This window comes from Molossus molossus, unplaced genomic scaffold (genome assembly GCF_014108415.1).
Source record: "Molossus molossus isolate mMolMol1 unplaced genomic scaffold, mMolMol1.p scaffold_m16_p_7, whole genome shotgun sequence".
NCBI classification, from domain to species: domain Eukaryota; kingdom Metazoa; phylum Chordata; class Mammalia; order Chiroptera; family Molossidae; genus Molossus; species Molossus molossus.
This window is the reverse complement of record NW_023425401.1, coordinates 102,083,446-102,093,672: the sequence shown is the minus strand read 5'-3', so window position 1 is coordinate 102,093,672 and position 10,227 is coordinate 102,083,446. Positions and strand designations below refer to the sequence as shown.

The 10,227-nt window shown below is 51.6% G+C and overlaps 1 protein-coding gene across 1 annotated transcript in view; it reads left to right on the top strand.

The window, feature by feature from the left end:
• Positions 1–8,122: 8,122 nt before the first annotated feature.
• Positions 8,123–10,227, top strand: part of DENND2A (DENN domain containing 2A) — a 111,971-nt gene continuing 109,866 nt past the window's right edge. Inside the window, exon 1 of the mRNA XM_036247319.1 lies at positions 8,123–8,172. The gene's annotated coding sequence lies outside the window, so the exon portion shown is untranslated. The remainder of the gene's footprint in view (positions 8,173–10,227) is intronic.

Here is a 10,227-nt window from a genome sequence, read left to right as displayed (position 1 = left end):
GTCTGAGCGTCGACCCATGCATCAGGAGGTCACCTGTTCAATTCCTGGTCAGGGCACCTGCCCAGGTTGTGGGCCTGATCCCCAGTGGGGGGCATACAGGAGGCAGCCAATCGATGTTTCTCTCTCTCTCTCCCTCTCCCTTCTTCTCTCTCTAAAATCAATAAAGAAAAAAAATTGAAAAAAGAGCAAGATTCTAGAGCTAAATATGTCTGTTCCAGTTTCCCTCTGTGTAACCTGTATAACCTTGGGGACAAATTACATCACCTCTCAGAGTCTCCACTCCTCACCTGTCAAATGGAGGTAAGAATAATATTTGCCTCTCAAAGCTGTTGAAAGCAGTAAGCCAGGATGTGCCTCGCACCATGTGTCAATAAATGTTAGCAAATATTACTCCTATTATCTAGATAACTCAAAGTAGTTTTGTTTCTCTTCCTACTTCATATGATTGACATAACTTTCACAAATTTGGAGGATGCATTGTGGAAGGTCTGACTTAAAGTAAGGGCAGCCTAGAAATTCCTCTAAAGCAGTGGCCCTCACCTTTAGCATCCACCAGAATCACCTAAGGGCGTCACATACCCAGTGTCTGGCTCTCTAACTCTGGAGTGGGACCTGAGAATTTGCATTTCTAACATTTCCCCATGTGCTTCTGCTGCTTCTGGTCCTAGGAACAAAGTCAGAACCATTGACCCAGTGGTGGTAGAGGTGGTGGTGGTTGTGATGGTGGTGTTCTTGGTGATGATAGTGATGGTGGTGATGATAATAGTGGTGGTGAAGGTGCAGTACCTCAAAGAGTTGTAGTTGCCCAAGTGGGGGAAGTTGAAGGATTCCTCCACCCATGTGAATGTCCATCAGGAGAATGATGTTATACATAATAAGGCACCATGGACAAAAGTTAAATCAAATATGAACCCGCCCTGGCCGGTTTGGCTCAGTGGTTAGAGCGTCGGCCTGAGGTCCAGAGAGACCCGGGTTCGGTTCCCGCTAAGGGCAGGTACCTCGGTTGCAGTTTGTCCCCGGTCCTGGTTGGGTTGTGCGGGTGGCAGCCACTCAATGTGTCCCTTTCACGTCGATGTTTCTCTCTCTCTCCCCCCTCCCACTCTATCTGAACAAAATATGGAAAAATGTCCTCGGGTGAGGATAAAAAATAATAATAATAAAATAAAATAAATTAATTTTAAAAAAGAACAATAAAAATCATAGATGTTGCCCGGCTGGTGTGGCTCACTGATTGAGCATAGACCCATCCACCAAGAGGTCACCAGTTCGATTCCCAGTCAATCAGGGCACATGTCCAAGTTGTGGGCCCGATCCCCAGTAGCGGACATACAAGAGGTGGCCAATCAGTGTTCTCTCTCATCTATGTTTTTATTACTCTCTCCCTCTCCCTTCCTCTCTCTCTAAAATCAATAAAGAAAAATATTTTTAAAAATAAAAATAAAATAAAAATCACAGATGTTGATTTCCAATCACATGGGTAACTTGATGTAATCTGTTTCAGGCTTTGTAACAGCAAGAATGCATTTAGAATGATTAGTGAATTAAGAGAGTGAGCATCCAGACACTGGCCAGACCATATATGACCACAGAACTCTGACGCACAGCCTCTGCTACAGTGAGCCCAAAACAGTCAGGACTTGGTCAATGACTGCCAGCTTCTCTAATTTTCATCCCAACTTCCAACTCAGTACCCAACTATAGAAAGCCAAATATCTGCCCTGGCTGGTTTGGCTCAGCAGTTAGAGTGTCAGCCCTTGGACGAGAGAGTCCCGGGTTTAGTTCCCGCTGAGGGCACGTACCTCAGTTGCAGTTTGTCCCTGGCCCTGGTTGAGGTCATGTGGGTGGCAACCACTCAATGTGTCTGTCTCACATTGATGTTTCTCTCTCTCTTCCTCCCTCTCTCCCTTCTGCTCTATCTGAAGATAAAGGCAAAAAATGTCCTTGGCGTCTGGCTGAGTGGTTGAGCATCGACTCATGCACCAAGAGGTCACTGGTTCGATTCCCAATCAGGGCACATGCCCAGGTGGTAGGCCAAATCCCCAGTGGGGGGCATGCAAGAGGTAGCCAATTGATGTTCTCTCTCATTGATGTTTCTATCTCTCTCAAATCAATAAAGAAAAAAAAAAAGGTCCTTGGGTGAGGATAAAAAAAAAAAAGCCAAATATCTTCTCTAAACCAATCACACAATCCGCCTTGGCCTCCAGCGTTCCTGTGCCACACCCTGCAATTAGGGCACACCTGAAGCCTTTGTTTTCCTCTATTAAACCTTTCCCACTAGCATTTGAACATTCACTTGTACTTGAGTCTCTGCCAAATGTAAGTGATGGTGGCTGATTCCCTTCCTATAGAAAGATCTAAATAAATAACCTCTGTTTGATCTCATGTGGGTGATCCCCCACCCCCCATAATATCTCCACAGTGAAATCCAGCTAATTATTGTTAATAGTTTCCTGTCCTTGGAACTGTTCCTGCTGGTGTGGTTAACTCTAGTACCACTAGGTGGCACCATTCACTTGTGACGAGCAACCAAAGCTGCCTCTGGGGTCCCAGACCTGGCTGAGAAATAGATGGACAGGCAAAGATGCAAAGGCCCACCTGGCTGTGCTTATCTTGTCAATGATCCAAACGACGGTGATTTTAGCATCTGTCTTGTGACATTGTTTCATAGCAGATGCCATGCAGGGCAAGTACTTGCTCAAAACCTTGGGATAGGAGGTAGGGATAGGGAATTGGCAGACTCTGGGATTCTCTGTGTCTGCACTTTTAACATTTGGGGCAGGATAATTCTTTGTTGTGTGTGAGGGGCGTGGACAAGGGGGAAGGGAAGTTGTCCTGTGCACTGTAGGATGTTTAGCAGCATCTCTGGCCTCTACCCCTGGATGCCAGAAACATCCCCTCCTTTCCCAACTGTGACTTTAAAATGTCTTCAAACATTGTCAGTTGTCTCCCAGGGAGCAAACCTGTCACTAGTGAGAACTAGGGCTTCTTATTGAGGACATTTCTCTGCTGAGACCCTTTCAGCACCCCCACTCCCATTCTCACTTTCTTCGTAATAGAATATCAACCTGCACAAGCCTGCTGCAGCCTCCCCTTTCATCCTCCATGAACAAGCTCTACACTGGTGTGTCTCCAGTGGGGACTTGAGCCACCCCCACCCAAAACACCTGGGCACTTGTGAAACTGCAGACTCCCGGGCCCCTCTGCATTGGGGTCCCTTTGGGGAAATTAGATTCCCCAACCTACCCCAGAACAAGCCAACAGAACTACCAGGCAAATACAAAGTTTGAGAAACATGTACCCCACCCCAGGTCCCGCTTAGTACACCTGGCCTGTAATTGGCTTCTATGAAACTTGGACCTGGGCATAAAGATCCTGGCCCTGGGGCTCCCACATACATAGAAAAGTCGGAGTCAATGCTGGGAAAGACACTCGGGAGCAGGCTGTCGCAGGCATGCCTGCCTCTTTCCCCACTGCCCCGGTTTCCACTTCCCTTCCTCGAGTAGACCTACTCGCTCCCATCTCTCTTCTTGTCTCTATAGTTGAATCATCTCCATTACTTCTTCTCATGAGCATTTCTCCTCCTCTGGTTTTCTGGATGGGTTACTCTAGGTGTTGCTCCTGTACTAATGTATGTGGCCCAAAAGGTCCCCTCCCTCCTACCTGAGGGGCCTGGTCATGCCCATAGGTGAAGCCTCATCCAGCTCTGCTATGTTATGCCCACCATGCTGTGTGCAGCTCCGCTGCTCCTGGTCCTGTAATGTCTGCTCTAACGCTAAACAAAGTGATCGCAGCCTAAGACAGACCCTGAAAGCTAGGGGAGGATGAAGGAGCCCTGGGGCCCTCGGTCTGGGCCCCGCTCCCCGCCCCCTGGGTGGCCTGAGCTTCTCCCTCCCCATCTATCCCACAGCTCCTGGATGACATTTGATTGGGACGAAGAACAAACCAAGGCTGGGTTTGAGGTTTGTGTGGGATGCTTGGCTTGGTTTTGTTTCCTCAGAGGGAGCCAGCCAGGGGTTGTGGTGAGATGGGAAGAAACTCATGTCCTGCCTCTCTAGGAGGAGAGAATGGGCCAAGGATGGGACCAGAAATGGAACAAGAGTAGAGGGAAGGAGTAGGATGCCCATGAAAGACAAGGGAGCCCCACTGTTTATCCAGATGGCTCTGCAGGCTCAGATTCATGGTCCATCAGTCAACGGGATGAGGAGGATCTTCTCCAAGGGCATGTCAAGGTGGCTTTTTTTTACTAAAATAAGTTCCTACCTTGCTCTACCTCATCCAAATGTGAAGGGCCTAAGCCCAGGTAAATTATTTCTCTCCCCATGCCAGCTTTCTAGATAAAATTATCATCATAATAAAATAATTCAACCTGTCATCCATCTACTGTGTGTCTACCTTTCAACTACGCCATTGGCAGGCAAGTGGCAATGAGCAGGCTGCTGTCGAGGGGCTGAGTAGGAATGGAAAACAGTGATCCAAACAAGGGTACCTAATCTCTAGGGAAGGGGGTCAAGATGCCTGAGGACCTGCACTGCCTGCGCCTTCCAGAGGGGGGCAGCATAACCAGGACCAGAATTGAACGCTGATCCGGAAATCCCCCTTTAGAGCACATGGGTGACACTGGGCAGAGCCATTGCTCCCAGGCAACCTGGTATAATAGAACATGGCTTGAGCCAGACAGGCCTGGGCCCATGTGACCTCAAATAAGGTACATAACCTCTTGGAACTTAGGTTTCCCACCCAAAAAATGGTAGGGATAATATTTCATTGCTCAGACATGTGGGGAGGATTACATAACATGACATATATAAAGTGCCTGCAACCAAAAAGATGCTCAGTAAATGTTTAGCATCCAAAAGGAATGTAAGTGGAAATTAAACAATTTTTGAAGAAGAGATATTCAAAGGCTCCTTCTCAGGCTCTCTTCCAGTCTTACCAAAGCCAGCCCTCTCCCATCATTCATTGTCGTTCACTTGGCTTGTCACTAACATGAAGGGGGCTGTGTGCTGCTGGCCAGGGTCTGGCAGAGGTCCTGGACCTAAAAGGGGTGGGGAGAGGGGCAACTAAAATCGAATGAGGGAGCCCAGCTGGTGTGGCTCGGTGGATTGAGCGTCATCTCATGGACTGAGAGGTCCCAGTTCAATTCCAGGTCAGGGCATATGCCCGGGTTGCGGGCTCAATCCCCCGTGGGGGGCATGCAGGAGGCAGCTGATTGATGTTTCTGTCTCACATCGGTGTTTCTATCTCTCTCTCCCTTTCTCTCTCTCTAAAAAAATATCAATAAAAACATATTTTTTACAAAACATCTAATGGGGTGCCCGGCCGATGTGGCTCAGTGGTTGAGCATCAACCCATGCACCAAGAGGTTGCCAGTTTGATTCCCCATCAGGGTTCATGACCCCCGTTGTGGGACCAATCCCCAGTGGGGGGCATGCAAAAGGCGGCCAATCGATGTTCTCTCTCATTGATGGATGTTTCTATCTCTCTCTACTTCTCCTTTACTCTTTGTCTCAAATCAATAAAGAAAAAAAATCTAATGGGGAGAAGGAAAACTGTCTGCTCTCGCCCCATGAACCCTGAACACCCTGTGCTCCAGGAAAGAACTGACAGGTTAGGAAAAGAGTAACAAGCAGACGCTAATAGAGAGCGCCCCCCATGGGCCAGGCTCAGGACAACACCCTTTACTTGCTCTGCTTTAATCCTCCCAAGACCATGAGGTGGGGCATAATTGTTGCTATTTCCACCTTACAGATGAAGACACTGAGGGTTAGAGGTGAAGCTGTTCCAGAGCCGGATTTGGCCTTCTGGTCCTGAGCCCTGTGCTCCTCAGCAGGAGCTGAAGGAAAGGAGAAAGGGTGGTGAGAGATGCTCTGCAGAGCTCCATGGCTGCCGCTGGGGGGAAAAGGCAGGACTTAAGATCAAGACACTCAACTCTTTCCCCCTCCTCCCACTCACAGCTTTCCTGACTTGAGGCCAGGCACTCCCTGCTACCCTGGCTTTCACTTTCCGCTGGGGAGAGAAGCTGAGGACTGACAGGAGGGCAAGGGGAGGCGCTGTTGGAGCAGAGAGTGTCAGGAGCTGGGAGAAGAGGGGACCACTGAGAGGGTCTTCCAAGCTCCAGGGCACAGCCCCCACCTTGGAGGCCTACCCTTCTCTTCAGAGCTAGAGAACCAGGACTTGGAAGAGGCCCACGGTAGCATCAGCTGGGAAAGCTCCAGGGAGCCAGCAGGGACACGGCCACACAGGAAAGGAGGGAAGGGAGTCATGTGTGGGTCCCCTGCCATGGTGGCATACTCATGGGATGACCCAGGGAGCCCTAAGGGACAGCAGAGTCGGGGTCTGGGACAGGAAGGGATAGAAACTTGCAAAGCACAGACACCAGCATCGCTCATCAAAGTCTGAACTGAGGCAGGAAACATTTTCCTAAAACAAGCTAGTATCCAGAACTCAAAGATGAAGGAACAGCTGTCTGCCACCTAGGAGTTGCCACTAAGGGCCTCCCCAACCTCCTCTCTGGCCTGCCCATCTGAGATATGACTGGCAATTTGGAAGTCACAAAATTAAAGGGGATTGGTCTGTTTGTGCATTGGGTTTGGGGAAGCACCCACCTGGGCTCTCAGCTCAGTTGTTCTCCATCTGCCATTTTCTCCACTTTGCCAGTTTGCCTCCTGACACCCAGAACCCTGGGCGTAATTACCTACAAGAAGCCAAGTCTCTGATTGTTTGTAAAAAAGTGAAAATTTACCGATACTTAAGCAAACAAAATAATAATTTAAATGCTTATACTTTTAAAAATCCACTTGAACCTTGCAAATTGACATTCTAAAATTTACAGTGCTTAGTTGAAATGGGTATGGCAATGAAGGAGTTTAGAGAGCTCTAACAAGCCCTAGGAAAGCTTCAACGATCTCACAGAATGAGCAAAACCCTCTGCTAAGAAGACAGACCTCTTCCCCTGTGACTTTGATATCTCAGTGTGTCCCTTAAATCTCAGGCTCCAGTCTGTAGGAACTGCCTAGGCGGTATCTAATTAATGTTCCGCATGTTCGCGGTCCTTTATTTTCTCATCTCTCCTCTCTCTCCTACAGACACCTTTTGTGGATTAGTAGGCTAAACTTCTTTGTCCCTTTTCCCACTTCTCCTAGGCTTTAGGCCCCTCCTTCTAGGGGCCCCTGAGCTAAAGACAAGAATGACTTTCCTCCTGGCATAGAGATGGGCCTGAAGCCTTCCCTCCACACCCATAAATCACCACAGCCAGGTCCGGCTCCCTTTCATCCGTGCCCACCCCGTACCCCACCCCTTGTCCTCAGTATAAAATGCCCACAGTCTTTTCACGTGTACTTCGTAGTTGGCAGTCCTAAATCATGCGACCTGTGTTCCTTCATTGTCCAACCCCAGTGGCGGCAGCGGGGACTATAAAGTCCTTTCTCCTCTGGGAAGCTTTCCCTGACTTCCCTCCTCGCCGGGTTTGGGACCTTGTGCCCCGGCGCTCCGGAATCCTGGGCTTGCATTGCCAGTGTTCTGGTGTCGGTGGCCCAGCCAGACTGCCCGTTGCAGGGGACAAGGTGTTGTTGACTCCCTAGGGTGTCCCCTCCTCCATAAACGTGTTAAACGACTGGAATGAACCGAAGGCAGGGAGTGTCGCCGCCACCTCTGTGCATCTATTTCAAGATCTCTCAGCCCGGGGCTGGTGGAGATGCAGAAAGCCGTTCGGTGGTCTCCAGCAAAGAAAGGGTTAAGCCACCCTTTCCCCACCCCCCAAAAAAGGCAAGGGGAAGAGTCCGGCAGAAGGTCCTGTTTACCGGAGCTGCCGTAGTCCGCGCGGCCCTCGGAGAGGCGTTGCCGTGGCTACGGGCCGGGCGCCCGCCAGCTGCGGATGAGCTCACTGGAGCAGCGGAGGGGGGCGCAGGGCGGGGGCCGGCGGGCGCGCGGCCGGGACAGAGCCGCCGTGCGGGCGGGAAGAGGACGCGGCTGCGGGCGGAGCGCGCCTTCACTGGCCCACGGCCGCGGCGGGGACGCGAGCGCAGGGAGCGCGGCTGTCCCGGGAGGCCCGGCGGACACCAGGGCGGAGGGCTGCGGGCCATGGCGCCCCGGGCCCCCGCCGCCTGCAGCCGGCGCCCGCCCGCGGCCCCGGAGCTGCGCCTCGGAGCCCGCGGAGCCGCGGCCCGCCTGGAGGTAGGACCGGGCCGGAGGATGGTGGAGGGGACGCGATGGGGGACCGAGCACCGAGGAGGGGACGCGCCGGGGGAAAGGGAGGCGGCGGCTGGAGCTGCCCCAGCCCAGAGCGGGGAAGTGGCTGTTTGCAGACCGCAGCCTGGGTTTCCCGTGTGCGGACGTGGGGACCGAGGCGCTGCAACCAGACCTGCAGGACGTGAGCAAAGTGCTGTCCAGACGCCCTAATGGGGGCTCGCGATGACTTCCAGGGCCGAGCCGGGAAGCCGTCGTCCCGCGCGCCCCGGAAACCTGCACAAACTGGGCAGAGCCCCTTCCCTGCGCCGTGCTGGGTCCCAGGGGGGCGTGAGGAGAGAGAGAGAGAGAGAGAGAGAAAGACTCGTGAGCGGCTGAGCAGCCAACCCTCCCTCTCACTGTAGTCAGAACTTGCAGTCTTGGGAAAGCAGGAAGGTAAAGACGATGGAATGATTGTCTTTCTCTCGCTTTTCCCCTAAGGACGAAGTTGGGAGCCGTGGAAGCGGGGGGAGGGGTTAACACAGGACATAATGACATTTAGGAGTGTCACAGAGAACTTGATTCAGACCACTGACAACAGCCAGACAGACCTAAGGGGTGGGGGGAGTGTCTTGGCCTTGAGGGGAGGGTGGGGAAGCTGTGCTGTACCCCTAGGGGGCACAGACTGGGGCAAGGGAAGTGCATTGACTGCTTTAACCAGCGTGGTGCTGGGAAGCAGCAGGCCGGCTCTAGCTGGTGTTGAGATGTGCTTCAGGGGTGTGACTTCTCTAATGTCCCAAAGTGCAAAGGTAACAATGGCCCCCTCAATAATAGGCACCCTCCCGTAATTTTGTTACTGAACTCTTACTTCCTTGGTGGTTACTACATAAAAGAAAATAACAAAATCCTTTCTGCTAGCATTGTCAGGTATCAAACACACCAAAGGAGTAACGTGGAACTTCTTTAGGGTGTCTGCTTAGGATGGAGCAGAGTTCTGCCAGAAGTCAAGGGCAGGCAGTGACTGTGTGAAGAAGGGTCGTGAAGAGCCCTGGCCGGTTTGGCTCAGCGGTTAGAGCGTTGGCCTGCGGTCCGGAGAGACCGGGGTTCGGTTCCCGCTAAGGGCACGTACCTTGGTTGCAGTTTGTCCCCGGCCCTGGTTGGGTCGTGTGGGTGGCAACCACTTGATGTGTCGCTTTCACGTCGATGTTTCTCTCTCTCTCTCTTTCCCTCTCACTCTATCTGAACAAAATATCGAAAAATGTCCTCGGGTGAGGATAAAAAAAAAAAAGAAGGGTCGTGAAGAGACTGGGGAGAGGCTGGCCTCCAGTGCTTTTGTTCCAGAGACTTGAATCCTGCCTGTGTCCTGTTTTCATTGACTTAACATTTCTACGTGCTAGGCTTAAGGACAGAGTGATAAGTATCTCCCTTCCCTCCAGGAACTCACCATTCCTAGTGGGACAGTCAAACAAAACATGAAAACCAGCCCTGGTCTGGCCTGGCTGTGAGTGCTGCATGCCAGGGCACCCCAGAGCAGAGCACCCAGTTCAGGGAGGCCCCCAGAGTCAGTACTGCTGGGGCTGAGCTGAGAACCTCTCCACCAAGGAAACAAAGCGGGGGAGGTTGTTTTAGGCTGAGGGAACTGGCCTGGGCAAAGTCACCAAGAGGGAGGGAGGGAGGGGGACAGGCAAGTGTGGGAAGAATTCATGGCTGTAGTGTGGTCCTGCAGGCAAGCAGGATCTCACTGAAGAAGGAGTGATGGGATCAGCTTGGCAGCTTAGAAAGCCCACAGATGGAGGACAGTGAAGCCAGCCCTGCAGCACCCAGGGAGGGCAGGGAGGGTGCCGGCTCGGAGATAAAGAGGTAGAATGTGGTGACAGGCTTGGGCACAGGCGACATAGTTTAGACTCAAACTCAGTGTAGAAAAGCCCAGGAGAAAACAAAGCAAAGCAAAAGAAATGGATATTTTGAATAGCCTGAATTTAGCAGATCACAACACTTGGACAATGAATTTGGCTCTAAATTTTCTGGCAGCTTAGAGACAAACAAAAATACACTGGATTGCAT